The sequence below is a fragment of the Mustela putorius genome, unplaced genomic scaffold (assembly GCF_011764305.1).
Source record: "Mustela putorius furo isolate JIRA1106 unplaced genomic scaffold, ASM1176430v1.1 tig00000145_pilon_pilon_pilon, whole genome shotgun sequence".
Taxonomy (NCBI): domain Eukaryota; kingdom Metazoa; phylum Chordata; class Mammalia; order Carnivora; family Mustelidae; genus Mustela; species Mustela putorius.
The window spans coordinates 29753446-29781163 of NW_025421294.1; positions in this window are offsets into that span (position 1 = coordinate 29753446).

Genomic DNA, 27718 nt, shown 5'->3' on the forward strand with positions numbered 1-27718 from the left:
AGATAAAAGAAAGGCAAAAATAGAGTACTAAGGACATGTAGAATATGATATAAGCTTTAAAAAAAAGATTTATTTATTCCAGAGAGAGAGAGAGAATGTGAGAGCAGGCAGAGGGGCAGAGGGAGAGGAAGAGAATCTCAAGCAGACTCCCTGCTGAGTGAGCATGGAGCCTGGCTCGATCCCATGATCCTCAGATTATGAGCTGAGCCAAAATCAAGAGTTGGATGCTTATCTGACTGAGCCACTCAGAATACAGGATATAAATGTTTAATAATATATAATTGAAGTCCAGCTAGAGAGGAGTGAAAGAGTGGAGCAAAAGCAGTTAAGTGAAGAGAGTCTGTCTGAGATTTTCCCCAAAATGCAAACAGACATCAAGTTAGAGCTTTAAGAAGCCATATGACCTCATGCAGTAGCTTATATAACAATAAAGGAAACCCACCTAGTACCTCACAAGAAACTAGTGAACACTAAAAATAAAAGTCGGTCTTAAAATTAGGCACAGAATAAAAGACTTATTTCCTTCAACAGGAATGATGGAAGCCACAGGATGTGGCAGGAACTCTAAAGTTCTGAAAGAGAATAAACTGCCAACTCAGATTTCTGTATAAAGCAGAAATATTTTTTAAAAGTGGAGGTGAAATGAAGGCATTTTTAGACAGAAAAAAAAATAGAGAATTTGTCAACAGCAGAAATATACTAAAAGCGATACTAAAGGGAGCTCCTCTGGATGAAAAAAAATCTTGTCCTGATCCAAGAGAAATATAAAACTGTAGGAAGAAATGAAGACCAAAAAGAATGGGCAACAATGTGCATAAATCTAAATGAATACTGATCACACAAAACAGTAAAAATATTTGGTAGGATTTAAAAAAAATATAGAACTAAAATTCCATACAATAATAATTTTTAAAAAGTAGGAGCAGTAAAAGGTTATAGTGAGATCTGAGGCTCTAATATAATGTAGGAAGTGGTAAAAGTATTAATTTCTATTAGAGTTAAGTTAAAGATTAACTGTTTATATTAGATTCTAATGTTAAGGATCCATGTTGTAAACTTGAGTATAAAAAAAAAAGAAAGAATACAAGTAAAGCAAAATAATATTTTATTTTTATTATTATTTTTAAAGATTTTATTTATTTATTTGACAGAGAGGTCACAAACAGGCAGAGAGGCAGGCAGAGAGAGAGGGGGAAGCAGGCTCCCTGCTGAGCAAAGAGCAGGATGTGGGGCTTGATCCCAGGACCCTGGGATCATGACCTGAGCTGAAGCAGAGGCTTTACCTCACTGAGTCACCCAGGGCCCCCCAAAATAATATTTTAAAATAATGTATAACAAGAGTGGAAAATTAAGAAAAAATGCAATAAAAGCAGTGTCCAAAAGGAATCAGAAAAGGAACATGTAAAGGTGGGAGAGCAGAAATCAAATTATTAGGCAACAGACATACAGAAACATGCCAGGAATTACAGCAATTGTAAGTGGTCTAAAAGTTCTGATCAACAGATTTTTCAGGTCAGCCTGAAAATAAACTGTGTGTTACTTAAAAAGAACAACAACAAAAATACTATAAAGGCAAAAGAGGAAAATATACATATCACAAACATTAGCTTAAGATGCCAAAAGAAAACTGTCATAGCATTTGTAAAAATAAGGAAGCAAAAGGCATTTCTAGAAATAAAAAGAACCATTTCATAATGATAACAGGGCCAAACCACTGGGAAGATGTAATAATTATAAATTTCAAAACACATAAGGTAAAACACATAGTAAAACCTGATAGAATTAAAATCAGAAATAGACAAATACACTGACTTGAAAAGGAAATTTTAAGATATTTCACTCACAAAGTGATAGAACAAGACAAACTCTGGTAAAGATAAAATCAGTTTGAATAATAGCGCTAACAAATTCGACCTTCTTAATGACAAATATGAAACACTACAGTTGATAATAAAGGAATAGACATCCTTTACAAGTGCATTTGGAAAGATTGCCAATACTGATAAAATGCTGGGCCACAGGAAAAATGTCAGTTTTAGAGTTGAAATAATTTGGAGTGTTTTCTGACCACTCTGGTATTAAGCCAAAATTAACATAAAAAAAATCTATGTACTTCTACATTTTTTTTAAAAAAAATTCTAAACCATATTTCAGAACTATCATTAAGTCAATGAGAAAATCCCAACAAAAGTCAACAATACTTTGAATGATGATGAAAATACCTCACGTTACCTTTTGTGGAGTGCAGCTAATACTGTGGTTAGAAAAAAAAAGATGAAACCAAATGTATGGAGGAGGAAAATCCCTAAAAATCAATGATTTAAGAATCCTATATGAATAAGTCTGAAAGGAAATTTTATCCAAAGAATTAAAAGGAAGGAGATAATAATGAGAAGAGCAGAGATGAACAAAACAGAAAAAAATGCACAAAAGAAGAAAAGTCAACAAAACCACAAACTGTTTTTTTGGAAAAGACTAATAAAATTGGTATTACTAGTAACACATCAAAAGAGAACAAAAGAATACAAAATATTACCAAAATCAGGAATGAAAAAGAGGACATCATTATAGATCCTATAAAGATTAAAAGGATCATAAGAAGACATTTATCTTTAACTTTATCCATAAACTTTAAAAATTTACATGAAAAGGACAAATTGCTTAAAAAGCACAACTTATCATTGCTTCTCAGCCTTTTGGCTAAGATCAAGTGTAAAAAGTACAACTTATTAAGCTCTATACAAGAAGTTATAGAAAAACTAAGTTGTCTAATATTTGCTCTAAAAGTTGAAACTATAATAAAAAATGAAACCTCTACTGATGTTTTTTAGTGATTTCACTGCTAACAATATTCCAAATATTTAAAAACAGTAGTGTTCTTCAGGGAACTGAAAAGAAAGAAATTCTTCCCAACTTGTTTTATGAAGTAAGGATAATCTTGTTATAAAAACCTGTCCAAGGACATCCTAAGAAAAGAAAACTAAAGGTCATCAGTCTTAAGAACATAAATACAAACATTAGAAAAAAGACATCAAACCCAGGAACAAATTATTTTAAAAAGTATATCGCAGGGGCGCCTGTGGCTCAATGTGTTAAAGCCTCTGCCTTCAGCTCAGGTCATGATCTCAGAGTCCTGGGATCGAGCCCCGCATCTGGCTCTCTGCTCAGCAGGGAGACTGCTTCCCTTCTTCTCTCTCTGTCTGCCTCTCTGCATACTGTGATCTCTGTCTGTCAAATAAGTAAATAAAATCTTAAAAAAATAAAAAAGTGGGACGCCTGGGTGGCTCAGTTTGTTAAACAGCTGCCTTCGGCTCGGGTCATGATCCCAGCGTCCTGGGATAGAGTCCCACATCGGGCTCCTTGCTCAGCGGGGAGCCTGCCTCTGCCTCTGCTGCTTCTCTGCCTGCCTGTGCTCGCTCTCTCCCTCTCTCTGATAAATAAATAAAATAAAATAAAAAAAAGTACATCACAATCAAGCAGGGTTCATTCTAGAAGTGCCAAGTTGGTTTAACGTTAAAAAAAAAAAAAAAAAAAAAGCCAGGGTGCCTGGGTGTTGTAGTCAGTTAAGTGTCCAACTCTTGGTTTTGGCTCAGGCGCTCAGGTTGTGATCACAAGGTTGTGAAATCAAGCCCCATAGCAGGTTCTTCCTGCTTAAGACTTCTCTATCTCTCTCTCTCTCCCACTGCCCCTCCCTGCTCTTTCTTTTTCTCTCTCTCAAATAAATAAATAAATCGTTTATTTTATTTTTTTATTTAATCTTTTAAAAAATTCATTTATTTGAGAGAGAGAGAGAATGAGAAGGGGGAGTGTCAGAGGGAGAAGCAGACTCCCTGCCCAGCAGGGAGCCCAGTGCCGGACTTGATCCTGGGACTCCAGGATCATGACCTGAGCCCAAGGCAGTCGCTTAATCAACTGAGCCACCCAGGTACCCCAATAAAAAAAAAAAAAAAAAAAACAAACCCAACCAATGTAACTTATCACCTTAACAGAACAGAGAAAAATTACGTGATTAATTCAAAAATATGGAAAGAAACACTTATAAAATTAAATACCTATTCATGATTAAACAAATATAAAAATTTCTCACCAAACTACAAGTAATATGATAATTTTTTTTAAGATTTTATTTACGTATTTGACACAGAGAGAGAGATCACAAGTAGGTAGAGTCAGGCAGAGAGAGAGAGGGGGAAGCAGGCTTCCCGTAGAGCAGAGAGTCCAATGCGGGTCTCGATCCCAGGACCCTGACATCATGACCTGAGCTGAAGGCAGAGGCTTAACCCACTGAGCCACCCAGGCACCCCAAAATGATCACAATAATGATAAAATGATAATAATAATACAATAAAATGATAATTTTCTAATAAGTAGTACCAACATAAAATCTACAGAGGACAACAATGGTGAAATATTAAAAGCCTTCTCACTGAAAGTAGAAATGAGATTACAATGCTTGATGATATCACCACTTCCATTAAAAATTGTGCTGGATGGGACGCCTGGGTGGCTCAGTTGGATAAGCCGCTGCCTTCAGCTCAGGTCATGATCCTGGGGTCCTGGAATCGAGTCCTGCATCGGGCTCCTTGCTCGGCAGGGAGCCTGCTTCTCTCGTTGCCTCTGCCTGCCTCTCTGCCTGCTTGTGTGTACTCTCTCTCTCTGGCAAATAAATAAAAAAATCTTAAAAAAAAAAATTGTGCTGGAGGTGCTAAGAAATGATATGAGCTAGAAAAAGTAAAAATTATAAGGGTAAAGAAGTAGACATAATTCATAAATTATATATTTTCTAATTGGAAAACCCAAAGGATTTATGATCTGGAACTGATAGGTGAACTCAGCAAGTACACTGGATGCAAGGCTAATATAAAATACTGATTTTTAAAACAATTAGAAAATAAAAATTTGGGGCACCTGGGTGGCTCTGTGGGCTAACCCTCTGCCTTTGGCTCAGGTCATGATCTCAGGGTCCTGGGATCTAGCCCCACATCAGACTCTCTGCTCAGTGGGGAGCCTGCTTCCTCCTCTCTCTCGCTGCCTACCTCTCTGCCTATTTGTGATCTCTCTCTGTGTCAAATAAACAAATAAAATCTTAAAAAAAAGAAAATAAAAATTTAAAAGATACACTATTTAATTAAAATTCTTAAATATCTATGAATAAACTTAACAAAGGATTTATAAAACCTCTGCTGAGAAAATTCAGTGAAGACCTAAATAGAATATTATGTATTCTATGTATATATGACCATGTATTAGAGAACTTAATATCATAAATATACCATTTCTGCATAAACTGATCTACAAATTCAATGAAATTTCAATCAAATATCCCAACAGGCAATTTTATGTACATTGATAAGAAAATTCTAAGATTTAAGTAGAAATGCATAAAACATAGCCAATAGTTACTTATTTATAATTTAAAAATTTTTAAATGTGAGTACAGTTGATAGACGATGTTACCACGTGTACAAACATAGTGATTCACCTTCTCTATGCTTTATCCTATCCTGACTACAAGAATCCAACCATCTGTCACCATACAACCCTCTTACAATATCAGTGACTGTTCCATAAGCCTTTTATTTCTATGATTTACTCATTTCATAATTGGAAGCCTGTATCTCCTACTTCCCTTCATCCATTTTGCCCATCCCCCCACTTCCCTCCCATCTGGCAACCATCAGTTTGTTCTCTGTATTTACATTTTTGATTCTGCTTTTGTTTCTTTGTTTATTCATTTGCTTTGTTTTTTAGATTAAACACATGAGTGAAATCATATGGTTTTTGTCTTTCTCAGTCTGACTTATTTCACTTAGTATTATAGTCTCTAGGTTCATCCAACTTGTCCCAAATGGCAAACTCTCATTCTTTTTTTATGGTTATGTAAAAATAAAAATAGCCCATATTTAAAAGAAACTCTACATCGAGGATCATTTTAAGTTTACATGACATTATGTTTATATAGTTTTATAATATAATATAAATAATATAAATATATTTATATTATTTTTATGTATTATTTTTATAATTTATATTAAAATATAAATTATATAAATATAATATAAATAATAATATTATTTTTTTACAACAATGGCAGGTTTAATTCCTTGCCTAATGCAGGAACATAGGCATAACTAAAATCTCAAGGCTAGGGGCACCTGGGTGGCTCAGTGGGTTAAGCCTCTGCCTTTGGCTTAGGTCATGATGTCAGGGTCCTGGGATTGAGCCCCACATCGGACTCTCTGCTTAGCGGGGAGTCTGCTTCCCCCTCTTTCTCCCTACCTGCCTCTCTGCCTACTTATGATCTCTGTCAAATAAATAAATAAAATCTTAAAAAAAAAAATCTCAAGGCTATGGTTGAAAGAATCCAGAAGGCCTAATCTATGGGTTTACTTATTCAGATTCTGTTAATTCATTTTAGGAATCATACAGAGTACAAGCAAAGGAACATAAAATCTTTAAGGTTTCATAAAACAACCAAGGAACTTGTATATAGTCATTAAGTTTGCTTGGACTTTGGCTTTGACACTTAAGGGCTGGATGACTTGAGCAAGTAATTCAATCCTACAGGAGCAAGTAATTCAATCCTACAGGGTCACAACAGTAAATATCAGACTTATTATTCCTCCCTAGAAAGATTGTTGTGAAGTTAAAAAGACAGGATTTTTTAAAATATAGAAGATACCCATGCTGACAAATAGAAGACAGTCAATGTTACTTTCATTTCTTCCTACTTCGGATCAACACACTGACCTTGCTTTAATTGTTGAAAATGATCAACTAAATATCAATGCATTCTGCAGGCAGAATGGCAATTAAAATCAGTTTCAAGTTGGATGGAAAAAAGTGAAAAAAAAAAAAAAGGAGAGGAACACAGCAACAACAACAAAAAATTGGTTTCCTTTATTGCAAATTCTGCCAAGTAGTTTTTGAATTTTTAGGGAAAGAGGAATCTGTGTGCCTTAAAGTTTTATCAATTTTGCTTGGGAGTCTGGGTTTGTACATACATCTTTGGATCTCAGATGCTGAGTTTCATTCTTGAGAGAAAATGAAACCTTGAACCAAAGGGCAAAAGTGTTTTATTTTAGTGCCACCACCCATCAATTGATGGTGGCTGTCTGGAGCACGTATGGAGAAGACATATGAAAGAGAGACTGAACTCACCAAAAAAAGAAGTTACATCTGCTATAAGTGTGGGAGGTAGGAATATTGCTGAGAATCTACTCTACACCCATGGTATATAGCATTTCAGAATATGAGAAATCTTTCTTTATTTTTTTAAAGGTTTTATTTATTTATGAGAGAGAGAGAAAGAGAGAGTGCACAAGCAGGGGGATGGCAGAGGGAGAGGGAGAAATAGGCTATCCACTGAGCAGAGAGCCTGAAGCGGGGATTCAATCCCAGGACTTATGACCTGAGGTGAAGGCAGGTGCTTAACCAACTGAGCCACCCAGGAGCCCTGAGAAGACTTTTTACCATAAAAAAATGTTTTCAAGCTTTCAGGCTTCCCCATGATAGGAAGTACTTTGCATGTTCATTAAACACCAAAAGAAATGATGACCAGAAGTGTGTTTCTATAATCTATATGCTGTAAAATGTCCTCTGTGTAGTATTTTTCAAAACCAGGAAAACCTATGGATTTTTAATGAATCAAAAATAAAGCGAGGAGGTTTAAAAAAGTACAAAGCACTATTATGTACAATGGTTTTTTAAATATGATATACCCATGCAGACTTATTCACTTAACAATACTATGATTTAGGTTTATTTCACAACGAAAGAGTTGGTTTCCTCTGATAGAAAATGGACAGAATGGACATCACTAGGGATGTATAATCGATTGCAAAGTCCAAGTATAAATTCCTATCTTCCTTCTTTTCACCAAACAAATAAATGGTTCCCTCTCATTTGGTCCAAGACATTTAGACCCTGAAAGTGTTGATACTGCAACACCAGACTCTCAGGAAATTGACGTGGCACATTGTATCAAACCACACAAAATCAGGGCACAGATCAAAAGAGGTCCCAAATGCTAACCTATAGAATCATGCTGCATTAACAAGGTCATATGCATCTCGACCAGTAAGTTCCAGAAAATAAAGCAAATTAAGTCAGTATGGATAATTGATGCTTCTTTCAGTACTATGACTTATAAATATCTTGGCTCCATGGTAAAATGATGAATATAATACATTTCTTTATATATTGTAGGAGTTATTGTGTTACCACATTAGTTTAACTTTCAGTTACTCAGATGTATCCATGAAATATCTTTTTTCCTGTTAGTTGGCAATTTGAGGTAGAATTTTGCAAAAACATTCCTCAATATCGTCATTCCTTGCACACCAGCCCGATCTAAACTTAAACAGAAAAGAACACTGCCAACGCTAATAAACCATAACTACAGAGACATTAGCCAATGGACATTTCAGAAGTTTATGTTAAGCACCCACAAATCCTCTGGTTTTGGAGCGTAGGTAGAAAAAAGTCCACGTCTTTGCTCTTATTATTATTTTTTTAATCATTCTATTCTTTGCCTGTGCAATGAGGCCCAGGCAAAGACCTGACAAAATTCCTTATCCAGCTATAATTTCATCTTCATACACTTTATTTTAGTATTAGCTTAGACTTAACCTCCCCATTTCATTTCCTTGTTGCTGTTGTAAATGCATCACTGTGCAGTTTCCGGATCTCAGTGCAAGACTTCTGATTTTAAGATTATTAGGCAGGAGTTTATTTTTCTTAGTGTGGTAAATCATTTATAGTGTTAAGACACATCAGAGTTGAATAAGTTAATGCACCTGAGAACTTCCAGGTATACCAACTTCCTAAGTATATGTAAGGCTCTGTTCACGATGCAAAGGATGTACATAGATATGATGCAGTTCCTGCCCTGGGAAGCCTTCTGTATGCCTGTCAAATGATATCATTAAATTCAACAATGACTCATTGGCCATTTATTATGAATAGGACATTTTACAAGACTGCATGAGATACTCTGTCCTTGCTCTCAAGATGAATAGGATCTTCCCCACCCCCTAACAGTTTGAGATTTCTAGTGAAGTAAAAATATACATAGAGTATTACTAGTGTTTGTGGTTCTTAGTGAGTACACTAAGGTACATTCTTGTCTCATCTTCTCAAATGGAAACTTTTTTTAAGGCAATGACTCTGGATGCTCATTTTTAAAATATTTCTAATACCAAGTGTAATCCATAGAGATATATATTTAAGGACTATATATGTGGAAAAGAGGCATGAAATTTTTTTTCAATAAAGTGTGATAAGTGCTACAATAGAGGTATTATCAGGTACCAAAGAAGGATAAAGGACTAATAACTCACCTGGAAAGAGCAATAGATGCCAGTTGAATAAATGAATAAAAATGTTGAAGTGAAGTTGCTTGAAATTTAGGAGGTTAAATTATTACTTTTCATAACAACTTATAAAATAGCCTGGATATTCAAGTGCCATTGCTTTCTGGAGCCAAGATTATTATTTTTATCTTTTATCACTATAATGTATTAATACTTGTATTTTGTGTGTAAGCCTGATGATTCGCAGACCTGTACCCCTGGGGGAAATAATACATTATATATTAATTAAAAAATACTTGTATTTTGTTTCTCTTCAACCACAGCAATGATCATTTGTCTTCAAATCGAAGAAAGCATAAAGTGATCCATGGAACCAAAGACATGATCTCTTTTAGTCATTCTTTTGAATTGAACTTGAAGAATTTTGTGTTGGTGGAATTGCCTTAGATAGAAATGTTCTGAGAATTTGAATCAGGCATCAGTGGAGCTATCAAAGAGGGCCAGTGGAGGGTGGGTTACCCAGTAAATATGTACTATCTATTATATGCCATGCACTCTAGTAGATCCTGGTAAAAAGAGAGAGTAATAATTGGTTCTGGCCAGAAGGAGCTCATAATAAATAGACATATGAATAAGCAGGGAAAGAAAAAGCTTCATATCTGAGCTATCTTTTGGTTTGTGGTCATGTAATCACGCACTTTCTATTGTAAACTAGTGGTTCCCAAACTATGGACCCTAAACCAGAATCATTAGTTTCATCAGCAAACTTGTTAAAATAGAAATTTTTAGGCCCCAGTTCAGATTTACGGGTCCTAAACCTGGGGGTGGGCTCCAGCAATCTGTGTTTTAACAAATCCTGTAAATGATAATGCACACTCATGTTTGAGAACCAGTCACGTAACCCAGCTCCTTGCCCTTTCACCCCAGACACCAGGACTACAACCATCACTAAAATCATGTCTTTCTACTCATCATGTAAATTAAGAAACTAGTGACTTGGTTATGCACATTAAACCTGAGCCTTGTAATTTACCATTTATTAGTCACTTAAACACCAATATTTCTTCTCACCAATTTATGGTCTTTGTATAGTTTCCATGGCAGCCTCCCCCAGCCCCCTTTCTGTAATACTAGTCACAGTGTTTTATACCAGGTGAAAATATAAAAGAAAGTGCTTTTAAAATCCTCAGAGATCTCTTGTATATTCTTTACTTACAAATTTAGCTTCAGTCTAAAGGAGTTATGACCATAGTACAAAATTCTGGCTTCCTGTAGACTGGTAAATGTCAACATGAAGCGGAAGCAGACATAAAAGTACAGAGTCAACTAAATCTAAGACTGTTTTCTTCTTCAAAGTAAGGACTATTTAGAGATGCCGTTCTATCCACAATCAGTCATGGTGGCAGCACCTCTGATTACTCAAACCACTTTAAAGAAGAAAAGTGGCACTCCATTACAACTAATCAGACTACAGTTTATTTTTTGAAGTCTATTAGGGTGTTTTATGAAATGGATGTGCCTATTGTCATTAGATCCACCCCACATGTCTGTCTAGCATCAATACCTGTCTTACAGGAGAGAAGCAAGAGGTACGATAGGAACCTCTGTGCATTTGCCGATTTCTCTTGTCACGATAACTTTCTCTCTGATTTCCTTTGAGGAAGAAGTGAAAAACAAATGCTGGGAATACATTAAACAGGAGATGCCCCTATGAAACCTCATCAACTCTACCCAGAAGTTCAGAGGTGAACGGAAAGGTGAAAAACTTGGGATTGGAGACTTTGTCTTTTCTCTTTAGTCTCCTTCCTTGACATTAATTCATCAGCCACTTGGAACTCTCAGCCAGGAAGGCAAGAACAAAATAAACTAGCCTCAATAGGAATTTCACTCTACAAATACATGTAAGTAAGCAAAATTTAAACACAAAGTTTATTATAACACCTCTACTTAGGAATTCTTTGTGTTTTGGGTTATTTTGTTGCCTTTCCTAACTTTCTATTTTGTGTGACTTATTATCCCTCTATATCCAGTCCAAGAATTAAACATTTTGTAGGATACACCTGTGGCAGATGAGTTTGTTGGCTACTCAATGGGCCACACTTTTTCTCTATAAACAAACCTCTAGTTAAAAAGTAGTCTCAGGAGAAAGAGTCCCCACCCACAGTTCATGAGGATGAATCATAATTGGTCTATGTTAGTCACAGAGATTTCATTTGATTTGCTGGTAATTGCTTTGGACTCAGCACAAGAAATGGACTGTCCATTTCTGACTAATGACATTCAAGAGAGAGGGTTTGAGGAAGAGCTTCCTTTCTGAGAAGACAAAACACTGTCTTCTTTGTTAGGATACTGGTGTGAGGCTATCTCCATGAGATGACAAGGGTAAGAACTAAAGGGAACAGCTAAGGATAGAAGAATGGAAGGGTAACAAAACCCTGGGGGTTTTGGTAGTATATTTAAGCAGCTGAACCCATACCTTCAACTACCCACACTTGACTTCTTGCTTGGGGAGCAAGACAAACCCCTGTTTGTTGAAGACATCATTGGCTATGTTTCCAGTTATACGCAGCTTAACATGTTTCTGGCAGTATGAAGCATATATTTCAAAAATATTTCAAGGCTGACTTCATTTGAAGTCCAAAAGCAATAGCCACATTGCCAGGGTATATGCCTTATGGAATTGGGCAACATCTTTCTACTAACCAGAGAAAGTGAAGTGTGAGCCTTCTCTTAGAACCCAAAAATAGAGTTCTAGGTAGTTTTTGTTCTAAGTATCTTTGCCACAAGCATTTTTGCCACATACGTTTTTGCCGGATAACTAAATGATTATAAGGTGGTTTTGCTATGAAAGAGAAAATCATGAAAAGTAAAAGAAGGATATAATGAAATATGAAACACGAATAACAAAATTAAAAAGACACTATTGCTGTAAATAAAATATTCAAATACATTTAAAAGGTGTGTAGGTTGGACAGCACTGCTCAAGTAACTCATTTTATCTTGCAGCTTTTATCTAAGTACTTGTCTTCAATGAAGTCTTTCATTAATAGTATTATACAGTTTTTTACTTGTTAATTTATTTCCTTGTTTGGCATCATATTTTTCTTTATTCACAAAATTTCTTCCTTCATTAAGAGAGATATCTCCAAATACTAGGGTGCATATTTATAAGTGACCTTTATATTGCTTTCTAAAAGCCTTTTATACTGTTGTTTGTTCTTGGCATGTTGTTACATGTCTGTTGATAGAGGTTCCAAAGATGTACTGGAAATACGGGCTCAAAACTGTGTGCCACTGTATGAGCCACTATGAAGGCCAAAATTTATATAATATAAAAATGGGAGCACCATATCAATGTAGAAATGAAAATGAACAGTCAACTGGTTATTTTTTAATGACAAAATTGCCTTATGGCCAATCAATCATGTGGTGAAAGTGCTTGGGGCAAAGGTACTTGAGGTAAAAATTATGGGAAAAAATGGTTCCATTTTAAAAAAATGTGGATATTCATTAACCATGAGGTAAAAACTAATTTCCATTTCACTCAGTCCCCGTGAGGATTTTCAAACTTTTCAATGTGGTAAACTCACACATCACTGCAGAGGTTTGTTATTCATTTCATTCTACAACTTTAGAATTGTCCTAACTTTGTCTCCCAGCTCTTATTTCAGTAATTTTAATTTCTAAGATCTTCTTTCTCTTTGTTTTTTTCTCTTCCTTCCTCCTTTTATTTATTTATTTATTTATTTAACCTTGGTTCTTCCCAGATCTAGAGTGTTTTACAAAGTTATTTTCTCTCTGTTTACTAAAGCATTCTTGTTTCTCCCATGGTGAGGTTTTAAGCTCAGAGAGTTGGTGCTCCTTCTCCTCTTTTGTTAATGACCTTGGGTATATATATTTTTCTTTTTTTTTTTTTAGTTTATTTTCAGCATAACAGTATTCATTATTTTTGCACCACACCCAGTGCTCCATGCAATCAGTGCCCTCATAATACCCACCACCTGGTACCCCGACCTCCCACCCCCCGCCCCTTCAAAACCCTCAGATTGTTTTTCAGAGTCCATAGTCTCTCATGGTTCACCTCCCCTTCCAATTTCCCCCAACTCCTTTCTCCTCTCTAACTCCCCTTGTCCTCCATGCTATTTCTTATGCTCCACAAATAAGTGAAACCATATGATAGTTGACTCTCTCTGCTTGACTTATTTCACTCAGCATAATCTCTTCCAGTCCTGTCCATGTTGCTACAAAAGTTGGGTATTTGTCCTTTCTGATGGAGGCATAATACTCCATAGTATATATGGACCACATCTTCCTTATCCATTCGTCCGTTGTAGGGCATCTTGGTTCTTTCCACAGTTTGGCAACCGTGGCCATTGCTGCTATAAACATTGGGGTACAGATGGCCCTTCTTTTCACTACATTTGTATCTTTGGGGTAAATACCCAGTAGTGCAATTGCAGGGTCATAGGGAAGTTCTATATTTAATTTCTTGAGGAATCTCCACACTGTTCTCCAAAGAGGCTGCACCAACTTGCATTCCCACCAACAGTGTAAAAGCGTTCCCCTTTCTCCACATTCCCTCCAACACATGTTGTTTCCTGTCTTGCTAATTTTGGCCATTCTAACTGGTGTCAGGTGATATCTCAATGTGGTTTTAATTTGAATCTCCCTGAGGGCTAGTGATGATGAACATTTTTTCATGTGTCTGATAGCCATTTGTATGTCTTCATTGGAGAAGGGTCTGTTAATATCTTCTGCCCATTTTTTGATATGATTGTCTGTTTTGTGTGTGTTGAGTTTGAGGAGTTCATTATAGATTCTGGATATCAACCTTTTGTCTGTACTGTCATTTGCAAATATCTTCTCCCATTCTGTGGGTTGCCTCTTTGTTTTCTCCCAGGTCTTTTATCCATTTGAGTTTATCTTTGTGTACGGTGTAAGAGAATGGTAGAGTTTCATTCTTCTACATATAGCTGCCCAGTTTTCCCAGCACCATTTATTGAAGAGACTGTCTTTTTTCCACTGCATATTTTTTCTCGTTTTGTCGAAGATTATTTGCCCATAGAGTTGAGGGTCCATATCTGGGCTCTCTACTCTGTTCCACTGGTCTATGTGTCTGTTTTTATGTCAGTACCATGCTATCTTGGTGATCACAGCTTTGTAGTAAAGTTTGAAATCAGGTAACGTGATGCCCCCCATTTTATTTTTGTTTTTCAACATTTCCTTAGTGATTTGGGGTCTCTTCTGATTCCATACAAATTTTTGGATTATTTGCTCCAGCTCTTTGAAGAATACCAGTGGAATTTTGATTGGAATGGCATTAAAAGTATAGATTGCTCTAGGCAGTATAGACATTTTAACAATGTTTATTATTCTGATCCAAGAGCATGGAATGGTCTTCCATCTTTTTGTGTCTTCTTCAATTTCTTTCATGAGTGTTCTGTAGTTCCTCGAATACAGATCCTTTACCTCTTTGGTTAGGTTTATTCCCAGGTATCTTATGGTTCTTGGTGCTATGGTAAATGGAATCGATTCTCTAATTTCCCTTTCTGTATTTTCATTGTTAGTGTATAAGGAATTCTACCAAACTTTCAAACAAGAAATAACACCTATTCTCCTGAAGCTGTTTCAAAAAATTGAAGCAGAAGGAAAACTTCCAGACTCTTTCTATGAAGCCAGCATTACGCTGATCCTCAAACCAGGCAAAGATCCTATCAAAAAGGATAATTTCAGACCAATATCACTGATGAATATGGATGCTAAGGTTCTCAACAAGATCCTAGCAAACAGGATCCAACAGCACATTAAAAAGAATATCCACCGGGGCGCCTGGGTAGCTCAGTGGGTTAGGCCACTGCCTTCGGCTCAGGTCATGATCTCAGGGTCCTGGGATCGAGTCCCGCATCGGGCTCTCTGCTCAGCAGGGAGCCTGCTTCCTCCTCTTTCTCTCTGCCTGCCTCTCTGCCTACTTGTGATCTCTCTCTCTCTCTGTCAAAAAAAAAAAAAAAAAAGAATATCCACCATGACCAGGTGGGATTCATTCCTGGGCTACAAGAATGGTTCAACATTTGCAAATCAATCAATGTGATAGAACAAATTAATTTGAGAAGAGAGAAGAACCACATGGTCCTCTCAATCGGTGAAGAAAAAGCATTTGACAAAATCCAGCATCCGTTCCTGATTAAAATGCTTCAAAGTATAGGGATAGAGGGAACATTCCTGAACTTCATCAAATCTTTTTATGAAAGACCCACAGCAAATATCATCCTCAATGGGAAAAAGCTTGCAGCCTTCCCGTTGAGATCAGGAACATGACAAGGATTCCCACTCTCACCACTCTTGTTCAACATAGTATTAGAAGTCCTAGCAACAGCAATCAGACAACAAAGAGAAATAAAAGGTATCCAAATTGGCAATGAAGAAGTCAAACTCTTTCTCTTTGCAGATGACATGATTCTTTATATGGAAAACCCAAAAAGACTCCACCCCCAAACTACTAGAACTCATACAGCAATTCAGCAACATGGCAGGATACAAAGTTAATGTACAGAAATCATTGGGTATATATTTTTATTTAAGAATGAGTGACTACAAGTTCTAGAGTAGCTAAAACAGGTTTTTCTGCTGTTTACTAAGATATTTTTTTATTCTTCATTGCTCTTTCCCTATGAGAATTATAACAAGTTCAAAGCATGTAAGTGTCCACTGGAAGGTTGAATTTAGGGTTTTAGCTGTCAGAGGGCAGCCCCTTTAAAAGCCTGAAGGAAGAGGTCTTTATTATGAAGCATCTACACTAAGTGGTAGAAGCCTAAGCACTCTACAGACAGTTCATTTCATTTCTTTAGAGCACAATTCTCTCTTTCTTTGCTTTAGGGTAAACACTGTGTTGAGTCACTCTGCATGTGGAGACTGGGGAGGAAGGGGCAAAGACATTCCAATTTATCCCACACAAACAAAAACATCATGTTAACCCCATACCTCACCTTTGCCTTCCATGCTCCTACTGCTTCTGACCCCAGAATCTGCCCATTGAACACTGACTCCTGTTTCCTCCAGCTCATCAGAGTGTATTCTGGGCTGTGAATCCACCACTAATTTTTATCAGTCCAGAGCAATCTCCCATTCACTTTCCATCTCCGAGAAGTCTGCTGAAATCCCTCAGTATCTGGAACATCCCCCTCCATTTCTCTTCACTATACTATGAGTTTACTTTTTCTTTTACTTCTAGATTCTCTTTTAGTAGAGCCTCAGGCAAGATAGATAGAAGGGATGTCTATTATCAGCCCACAGTTTCTCCCATAATTCCATTATTTTAAGTGTCATTCATTTCTCCTATCTTCTTACTTTACTTTCTTACTGGCAGTTCCCTCCAGAAGCCCTGCTCCAACCCTGAACTGTAGGATTCCTCTATCCTCTTCCTTCTGCTCTATTCTCCTGCTTCTTTATTACAGAAGCTCAAAATAATCACTTTTCCACGGCTTCTTCTGAAGGTGGGAAGAAATATTCAGAGGAAGAAACTAAGAATGAAGCATTAAAGCCAGAGTACTCTTGAGTCATCGGGGAAAAGACAAAGGCTGATAACACTCATGTAGTATTAATTTTTACCCTATTATACCTATTTTCTTTCCTGTCTTCCTTCATTAGTTTATAAGATCCTTGAAATACTTGTATAAATTGCAAACCTGGAGCACTGAAGATAAATAATATACACACAAGGAGAAAATGAATTATATAGTGTTTACCTGATACAACTATAAAATTACTTCTTAGGGGTAAAGCAATTGATGTGATGGGACATAGGTTTCATACAGCTAAGCCAGGGCAATGATTAGCTGAGAGGGATACCAAAAGCTCTCAAAACACATGCTTATTTATTTTGTTTGTTTGTTTGTTTCAGCTTTTCGTACATATTGATTGCCGCTGGCTTGAAGTTGTAAAGTAGGTTGAAGATTTCAAAATTTAAAGGAATCTCCTATAGTTTTAAACTTTTCAAGGAAGAGAACAAAAGGACCTGACATACTATGCGGAGGACTAGAATGCAGAGGGTTCGGGTGACTGAGAAGATCTGTAGCCTTCATCCTGAAGGTCTAAAATAATATCTAGGAAAGCCATAGTATGGCTAGCCATCCTGAGGCTATACAGTGAACATGGAAGACTCTGGAACCTTCAGCCTATAATTGAATAGGAGGAATCATTTTTCTCTGTGTTAGACAACTCTCTTGTTTCCACCTACCCTAAACACTCAAGAAGCTGCACAACAGAAATGAGTGAGTGAGAGTTTCTGGAGTGAATCTCTTTGATACTGCCCATGGGCATTCACTGTTGTATTGTGTTACTTGTGGGCAGAGGGAAGATGAAAGGAATAAAATCATTATCGTAAAGCACATAGTAGCAGGCAAATCAGCACCTGCAGTCACCCCCTTGTTTAAGTTCCATGAGCAATGCACTCTCTCAAACACTGACACAAGTGTGAATGTCTCTGTGGTGCAGCAAAGTCACACTTCTATCTAGCAAATTTAACAAAGGTCAGATAAATTCAGTTATGATTAGCAATATAGATAGGTAATGCCTATTAGATGAGGCTACTTTAGAAAACTTTGCCTTTTCCTTTTAGAAATAATTTTTTAAAAACAAGTTAATATCTTTTTCAAAACAATCACTCGTTCATCAAATTTATATATAACCACAGCATAGGGATAAACACTTATTGTTATAAAATTTACTGAAGATCTAATTGGTACCTTTCATAGTAGATATAAACACACAGACTTACTGACTGGGGGATACTGAGCTCATTTTCTGTAGCCAGAAGTATTACTACAGGTAATTCAGGTCAGATTGTCCTGGAGATTTAGGTTTAAGAATGACTAAAATCTGTCTCTAAGTAGAATTTTGTAAATTATCATGTTACCTTAAATTTCACCAAATTTTCTTTTCACCTTTTACCGAGTCACCAAAGTCCTCGAATTCCTATTAGAGAGAGAAATCTAGTGATTTATTCTTAACCTGTTTTTTTACTAAATTATTTCCAACAGTGCCACATAGCAAGAGTTACACATCAGAGAGTCAACAATGAAAGAAATGTGCATGTTCAAAAACAATCTATCTAAAGTACACAAAGACATCTTAAAATTCAACAATAAGGAAACAGAATCTAACAGATTTAACAGAAATCTCACCAAAAAAGACATATGGGTAGCAAAACAAAACAAAAAAACAAACACATGGAAAGATGCTCAGTGTCATGAATCATTAGAGAAATGCAAATGCAAATGAAATGCCACTACCCGCTATTATAATGGCTGAAACCCAGAACACTAAAACACCATATCCTGCAAGGATGTGAAGCAACAGGAACTCTCATTCATTGCTGGTGAGAATTCAAAATCATACAGCCACTGTGGAAGGCAGTTTGGTGGTCTCTTGCAAAACTAAGCACACTGAGGGGTGTCTGGGTGGCTCAGCTGGTTAAGCATCTGACTTTGGCTCAGGTCATGAATTCAGGATTCTGGGACCGAGCCCTGTGTCAGGCTCTCCTACCACTCCCCTGCTTGTGTTCTCTTTCTCTCTGACAAATAAATAAATACAATCTTTAAAAAAAGGAAAGACATGGTGGAACCTTAAATTAATATTACTAAGTGAAAGAAGCCAATCTGAAAAGGGTACATATTACATACTGTGTGTTTCTAACTATATGATGTTCTGGAAAAGGTAAAACTATGGAAATGGTAAAAAGATCAGTTAATTTCAGAGGTTAGTGTGATATGAAGGATGAATAGGTGGAGCAAAGGGTTTTTAAGGTAGTGAACATACTATTTATGATAATATTATGATAGATATATGTCATTATAAGTTTTGTGCAGGGGCACCTGGGTGGCTTGGTGGGGTAAGCCTCTGCCTTTGGCTTGGGTCATGATTTCAGGGTTCGGGGATCGAGCCCTGCCTTGGGCTCTCTGCTCAGCAGGGAGCCTGATCCCCCCCCCCCCTCTCTGCCTGCTGCTCTGCCTACTTGTGATCTCTCTCTGTCAAATAAATAAATAAAATCTTAAAAAAAAAAAAGGTTTTGTCCAAACCCACAGAATGTACAACACCAACAGTGAACTCAGTTGTAAATGATGGACTAATGTAAATGATGGACTCTGGGTGATAATGATGTGTCATGTAGGTTGATCAACTGTAACAACTTTACTACTTTGATAGGGAATGTCGATAATGAGGAAGGCTGAACATATGTGGGAATAGGGGGCATATGGTAAATCTCTGTACCTTCTATCATTTTGTTATGAACCTAAAAAGGCTCTAGAGAATAAAATCTACTAAAAAAAAAAAAATCAAATAATTTGTTCACCATGACAACTGAATAGCTTCCAAATGTGAAAAATAAAGCTGCTCCTGAAATTAGGATAGAATGATTCAAATTCTCTTACAAATACATCATTTTAATATTCTGAAGATTAATGGATTATCGCATCAAGCCTCTGGAAACAGAAATCTGCCAATGGCCAAGAAAAAGACATCTTGTTCTATTCCTATTCTGGGCAATAACTGGTCCTCCATTGTAGGAAAAAAAAAAAAAGGACAGGAAACTAAACAGCAAAGAGCAGGAGTTGTTCCAATTCTGGGCAAACCTACCTGGGTCCCCAGCATGGTGAGCTTCAACCGTTCTCCAGTCTACAGCTCTTCTAGGAAGATGGCTGTAAGTGGAAAATAAAAAAGAAAGGCAATTACATGGTGTATTGCTTACATAGACTTTGAAACAATGCTAGAACCCTCAGAAGTTTCTCTTGATTGGCTTTTGAGTAATAACACTCTTTTTTAATGACATTTAAATTCTTTCCCTTTTGGGTTCACCACTGTTGTGTTGTTGTTGTTGTTGTTGTTGTTGTTGTTTTTTTTTTACACCTGTCAAACTCCTCCCCATATACTTAAAAATTTGTAAGATAGATCTTATGTTAAATATTTTATCACAATCAAATATATTAATAAATAGGGTGGGAGGAAACTTTTGGAGGTGATAGATTTGTTTATGACATTGATTGTGGTGACTGTTTCAGGATATGCACTTATGTCTAAACTCATCAAGTTATATACATATTAAATACATAGAGTTTTTGTAGATTGTAACATTTTTTTTAAATCTCAAAACAAAACAGAAACTCCTCCCCAAACCACATTTAATTCTGTTTCTCTTTACCATGTATATTGTTTGCAAATAGTTTCTCATTTTTCTTAAAGATTTATTTATTTATTTGAAAGAGAAAGGGTATGTGCTCATGTGTGCATGTGTGCATGAGTGGGGGCAGAGGCAGAGGGAGAGAAACTCAAGCAGAGTTCCTACTGAGTGCAGAGCCCAACAGGGGCCTTGATCTCAGGATCCTGAAATGAAATCAAGTCAGATGCCCAAGTGACTAAGCCACAGGCGCCCCTAGTTTTTCACTTTTATCTCATTATTTTAATATATATCCCATTGGGAGTGGTACATTCTAAATTTTCATCTTTTTTTTTTATGATTTTTTAGTTATTTATTTGACAGAGAGAGAGAGAGAGATCACAAGTAGGCAGAGAGGCAGGCAGACCCTGAGATCATGACTTGAGCTGAAGGCAGAGGCTTAACCCACTGAGCCACCCAGGTGCCCCTAAATTTCAGTCTTTATTGAGAGGCCTGAATACTACTTGACTAAACTACAGTGTTTTAAATGACCTCAATTTTGTTACTGCATTACAGCAAAGCATTCCACTGTTCTGACTATATTCATTCATACCTTACTTTCTCTTTCTTCTTCCCTCCCTCTGTGGCCCTAATATTGCTCCTTCCTTCTTCAAAATATATTCCTCCCTGCCTTTTTAAAGAGGATTCTCCTTTTGATCAGTATAATCTAACTCAACTCTTTTTATGTCAGCTTCATAGAAGTGTAATTTACGTGTAAAATTCAACAATATTAAGTGTACACTGAAATAAGTTTTTATAAGTGTATAGAATGGTAATTGCCATTACAATCATGATATTCAATATTTCCATCACTCTAACAAGTTCTTTCGTGCCACTCTGTGGTCAATCCTTTCCCCTCACCCAAAGCAGTAAAAAGTACTAATCATTCTTTTACTAGACTTAATCTTTTCTGAAAGTTTATATAAATGGAATCATATAGTGTGTAGTTTTCATGTATGGTTTCCTTCACTTAGCATAGTACTTTCAAGATTCACCCATGGTGGGATGCCTGAGTGGCTCAGTAAATTAAGTGGCTGCCTTCAGCTCAGGTCATGATCCCAGGGTCCAAGGACTGAGTCCCACATAGGGTTCCTTGCTCAGCAGGGAGCTTGCTTCTGCCTCTGCCTGCTGTTCTCCCTGCCTATGCCCACTCTTTTGTTCTCTCTGACAAATAAATAAAAAATTTTTTTTTAAGATTTTATTATCTACTTCACACACAGAGAGAGAGAGAGAGAGAGTGAGAGAAGGAACACAACAACACAACAACTAAGCCAGGTTCCCCAATAAATAAATACCTTAAAACAGAAAGAATTCACTCATATTGCTGTATCAAGTGTTAGTCTCTTTTAAGTTGCTCTGTAGTACTACATTGTATGAATATATCAAGTATCTTTATCATTCACCAGTCAATGGCATTTGGATTATATCCAGTTTTGGGCTGTTATTAATAAACCTGCTAAAACATTCTGAATACCAGTCTTTGTGAGGAAATGTTTTGATTTTTCTTAGGTAAATAACAAGGGGAAGAAATGCTGAGTCATACGGTAAATACATGTTTAACATTTGAACAAACTGTCAAACATCTCTAAGTATCTCCAGTGATCCTTCTTCAAGTATAATTTTGCACTTTGACTAGCAATGTATGAGAGTTTTAGTTGTTCCATATCTTTGCCAACATTTGGGATTGTCAGTCTTTTTAATGTTGACCAGTGGGTATGCAGTGGCAACTCAAAGTGGATTTAAATCTACTATTTTGCTGTTTGCTTTTTATTTGCCTATAACCTCAAATGCCTGTGATCAAGGCCAATGGCTTATGATGACTCTAGAGACTTTATTCACTCTGGGAACTCACTTTATCTCATCAACCACCATCCTAAAGTGGATCTAAAGAACCTGATTGCACATGGTCACCTTAAAGAAGAGATGGTTAGAGTTTGCATTAAGAAAAGAGTAAGAATTAGTGGAGTGGGGGTTAAGGCAAGCACAGATGTGAAAACCAAGCTGCAAATTCAACTGTTTGTTTTTAAAGCTGTAACATAGTCTTGAAGCTATTTCCTTTTAAGAAAACTATGTGAGCAGGAAAAGTAAAAAAAAAAACAAAACACAATTTATTATTCTATTTTCCAGTATATTCTTTATGGATGTGATGAATTTTTATTAACGGCAGGTGAAAAGGAAATAATCTTTACATAAAATAAAACAAAGAATAGTGTCCTGATTCTTGGTAAGTATAGTGTAAATTCAGAGATTAAATTTAGAGGGTAACTGAACATGAAGAACCTCTGAGTTGTACCTGGAAGCGTAACAGCAGAAACACACAGAAATTCAGTATGGAAAAGAGAGTGGTGGATGGAGACATGGTCCCTCCTCCTGCTGAGATAGATAAATCAGGGAAAACATCACCTAAGGGCTTGGGAGTGAAGCTCATGAAGCATAGCAAATGAAAAGAGAAAAAAGGAAACAGTCTGAAAGAGGTTGGGGATCTGTACTTTCTGCAAAGCAGGAGACAGTTTTCTGACACTGATCAGAACACATCTATGACTACCTTTCTAAATAATTCAGTTGTAGGCGCATTTATGAATAAAATCCATTTAGAGAACAACATGGAGAAGTTAAATGGCCATATTTATATTCTTACAGGGTGGGGAAAATGTGTTATTTTATCTGAGTGTTTATAGTGAAGAGATCAAAGAAAATCAAGTCACTGGGATTGGAAAATTTCTTGGCAGGGAAAGAACTCAGCACGGGTGAATTCCTTTTACACTATTTCCTTTGTGATTTTTCTTTTTGAAGCAATCTCAATGCCCAGTGTGGGGCTTGAACTCATGACCCCAAGATTAAGAGTTACGTGTTCCACCAACTGAGCCAGCCAGGTGCCCCCTTTTTCTTTTCTTTCTGCCCTCTATTCTGACTCCCATCACCCCATCTCTCTTTCTTCTTTCAAGGAACATTGCACTGGTCCTCAGGAGTATGTAAGTGAGGCAAATATAGAATCAGTTAAATTCAATTAAAGTATGTGTCTCATATATTTTAAAATAAGGCAATTTATGTAAAATAGTCAATCATTTCCTCTGCTTTTGCTTCTTGACAGACTCCTCTGGAGATATGTAAATTATTGATTCCACCTGGTTTATTGCCATTAGGGCTGCTTGAGTGTTTCTTTTCTGAAGGCAGGTGTAAATAAAGCTAAGTTACTTTCCAGAAAGGCTGGAAAGTAAGGTTATAAACCTGAAGTGTAACTCTCCTCTTCCAGATGTCACCCCAGACGTAGAAATTCACACAGAGAAACATACCACCTTTTAAGGTCTGCTAAAGTGAGGAGCTCGGGGAAAAATTACCAAGTTCTAACTGTAATCAATTACTCTAAAATACACTTTTGAATGGTAAAGAAAAGTTGAGGGTCTTCTATTTTTTTTTTTTTTTCTTTCTTTCCTGGAGCAGGGTAAGTGGATGTATGTCTGATAATGTTCCTTCCATATAAAGTGGTTTAACTTACTCTGAGGTAGGACTGACTTTGAGGTATATTTCTTCTCAGACTACTCTCCTCATTTTCTTTCTCTACCTACTTTTTGCTCCTATCTATCTTTGACATGAAGCTTATCTGATTAAATACATCATTTCCAAACTCAGTGGAAAATGATGAGGAGGAAAAATCTTTTTTGAATTCCTCTTAAGTTTACAGTTCTAAATTAGCCCTAAATACACTCTAAATCAACCCTAAATAAAAGAACTGCGGACAAGACTCCAATCTTATGCACTTCCCAGGCAAGTGGCAGCTCTCTGCTATAAAAAGATAATGTACAATTTATGAATTAATGGTTTACTCACCACTTATTGAATTAGTGGATTATAAGTCATATTTAGACACTGAAGTTGAAAATAATATTGAGATGTGGAAATAATCATCTCTGTTAGTACATTAAGGCATATCATAGTTTCTACCTTGCTGATCCATACAAGACAAAAACAAAACTAAACAAACAAAAAAACCCCAAGTTTGTGCTAGGCAATGGTCCAGGCAAAATAAGCTCTGATGATGATGATGATGATGATGATGATTGGCTGAGTAGCAAGCACAAAATAGATAATGTACTAAGTAAAATATCAAAGATTGTCAGATGTGCCATAATAATCTAGAGAAAAAAAGTAAATCCTTATACTTGTGTTAAGCCTCTAAGATTTCCCAGTTAGTTATTAGTCGTAATTCTCTAGGACTTTATTCTGGGATATTAAGTTCCTATTCTCAGGTAGTCTCTACATGTTCTGTCAACAAACGGTCTTGGTTCCTGTTTGAAGTATAGAATCATCCTGATAAACTGACCTGTTAGGAAAAAAATTCCAACAAACTGACCTGTTAGGAAAAAAATTCCAACAGAGCCAAAATGACTAAAGGCAAATGCAAATGTAAACATGCATTTGCATGTTTTGGTGTAGTGTAAAAGGCCAGAGATTTAAAACTGGGTTCTGGTATCAGTCTATGCCATGAAAGTAAGTGACCATGAATGTGGTCCTGAGAAAGTCTATTAACTCTTATGGGTCCAGTTTGCTCATCTGAAAAATGAGATTGTTGTGGGACTGCTTGAGGATAAATAATAGAAGGTATGCAGAGAACCTGTAGAGTGGATCCTCAAGTAATAATACATGATGGCTCTCTCCTCCCATTCCATTTACATTTTGAGCCTCTAGGACAAAAGGATAGTTGGTCTTTAAGGAGATGCAAAATCTTTTCCTCTCTTCTCTGAAAGCACTTAGCAGAGGAAGGTGCTCAGAAAAAATGAGCTCCTTGTCAAATGTTTATTTGCCTCACCAGACTGTAGGTATCCACTGGGCATAAATAACCCTTCTCGTATATTCCTGACTCCATCCACAAAGCAACTGTGAAGCAGACCAATTCTGACTTCCTCATTTCTCATTCGAGAAGCAGTGAGTCAGGAGGAAATAAATAGTGGCGTGTATAAGTATTTGCAAATCTGGGATAAACAACACCCATTTCTGGGTTAGATAAACATTTCATCTAACTGATGCAGATATACGTATTACAAAGGATGAAATTTTAGAATTTGTACCCTCTTGTTTACTGATTAAATTTCTTGTGTTGACCAAACCAGACAGTCACTGTTATAATTGTGGTGAATTAGGGCTTATAAAAAAAATGATGTTCTTTTAATTTTTTGAGGTTGAACTTGAATGAATTTGTTTATTATACTTTCTGCAGTAATAAAGCTAAGATAAACAGAAAGAAATATAATTTTCCACCTCTTATTCAAAAAATTTATATGCCGTATAACTCTATATAGTTAAGTATCATCAGCCTCACATACTCTGCTTTATTTGGGTTATTCATCAATGGATATGCGAATAAAAGTCTATTTTAAGGTACACTGTTCAAAGTATATTTTAAAAGGGATAATACTTCTGAAAATATTAAACCAATGTATTTTTTATTCACCATAAATCCACTTCTCTATGACTCCCTACCCATTAGATGAGTAATATTCATTACTTGAGATATTTCCTAGAACAAATAAGTCATTATTCAACTTTGAGCTTCAAAATTAAATATTCCTGAGTTCACAGCTAGATGACAGTCCTGTGAACCAAGCTTTGCTGGGAGTAATATGTTTTCTAAATTTCAAACTCTTCCTTTTACACTGAAAAAGCAAAAAAGAGAGTTGGAGCCTGGGTTTTTAGAATCGGCCTCAGTGCACAGAGAAGGAAGGCTGTCAGGGAAGGCTCTGACACACAGTAAGAAGCCGACCTACTGTGGAGAGGGTTTGGAGAGCTCTGGAGGGGGTGTAAGTAGGGTCACTCTGCCAGAATCCTTGAGATGAAGTCATATTCCTACCACCCGGGCTGAAGATAAAGGGAGAAAGAGTAAGATAGTAGTAAGTGAAAAGCAGTGAGAGCATGTCCTTCTTTACCACTTGGGCTAATGCCAGAGAATGCTTCAGAGGTATCTTGCAGTCACTGGAAAGGAGAGTACAGCAGACTCTGTCTGTTTGACATGTTTATACAGAGGTGGCCCTCACATACCAGCCTCCATGTGGCATGGAAGAGATTTAGACCTAAAGGCTCTTTCCGTGGACTGACAGTGGGGGAAGATGGGAGATTTGGCAGGTAGTTAAAAATTAAGAAGCAACTTGCCTTTTAGGGGCTTGAGGGGAGAAGAAAACTGGAGGGCAGATGGAAAAAGCACTGACTCTCAGAGGCATAGCCATTCAAACACACACTAAATTGCTATACCCCAATCAAAGCTGGTGAGAGCTACCCTGAGTTCCTCCCCTACCATCACAATGTTACCTGAACGTGACCTTGGGAGAAGGGGAAAACAAAGAAAAAGGTGCCTTGAAAGGCTACTACGCTCCTCCTAATAAAAAGTATTTTAAATTAGGGATGCCTGGGTGGCTCAGTTGGTTAAGCAGCCAACTCTTGATTTCAGGTCAGACAGGTCAGGATCTCAGGGTCCTTGGACTGAGCCCGGCAGGGGGTTCTTCCCCCAGCGTGGAGTTAGCTTGAAGATCATCTCCCCTCCCTCTGCCTCTCCCCGTGTGTGTGAGATCTCTTTCTTTCTCAAATAAATCTTAAAAAAAAAGGGGGGAGTTCACTTAAAAAAAACTGAGTAATCTTGAATGGGCTATTTCGTGGTAGCAGTTGTTAAATGTTTACTATTTATGGAAATGGAAATGGGGGCTACCAAGCAAGACAAGGTGGGAAATACAAATTAATTTCCTGTATATCTTAATTGTACCCTGTGCTACTTTTTGGAGGGCCAACTAAGAAATTTTGGTTTGTCCAAATCTCAGTGCTTGAACTATTTGAATTAATAACTAGAAACACCACTTGCTTAGTCACATTACAAGGTTATATAGAGTGTCAGAGTTTGCAGAAGTAAAAATAGTCTTTAATTAACCATAAAATGCTATTGAGTATTGTTCTATACATTCATTTTATTTATTTTATTATTTTTTTTAAAAGGTTTTACTTCTAAGTAATCTCTGTACCCAATAAGGGGCTTAAACTCACAACTCTGAGATCCAGCAAAAGGGTCCTTAAAACAAATCAATTTGGCAAAAGCAAAACATATATCTCTTTCAAAACTAACACTATTAACCTAAAATGAGCATTTGTATTTAATTCGTCAGATCTTGAAGGAAATGCACTAAGCATTCTCAAAAGTACAACATAATGACTATAG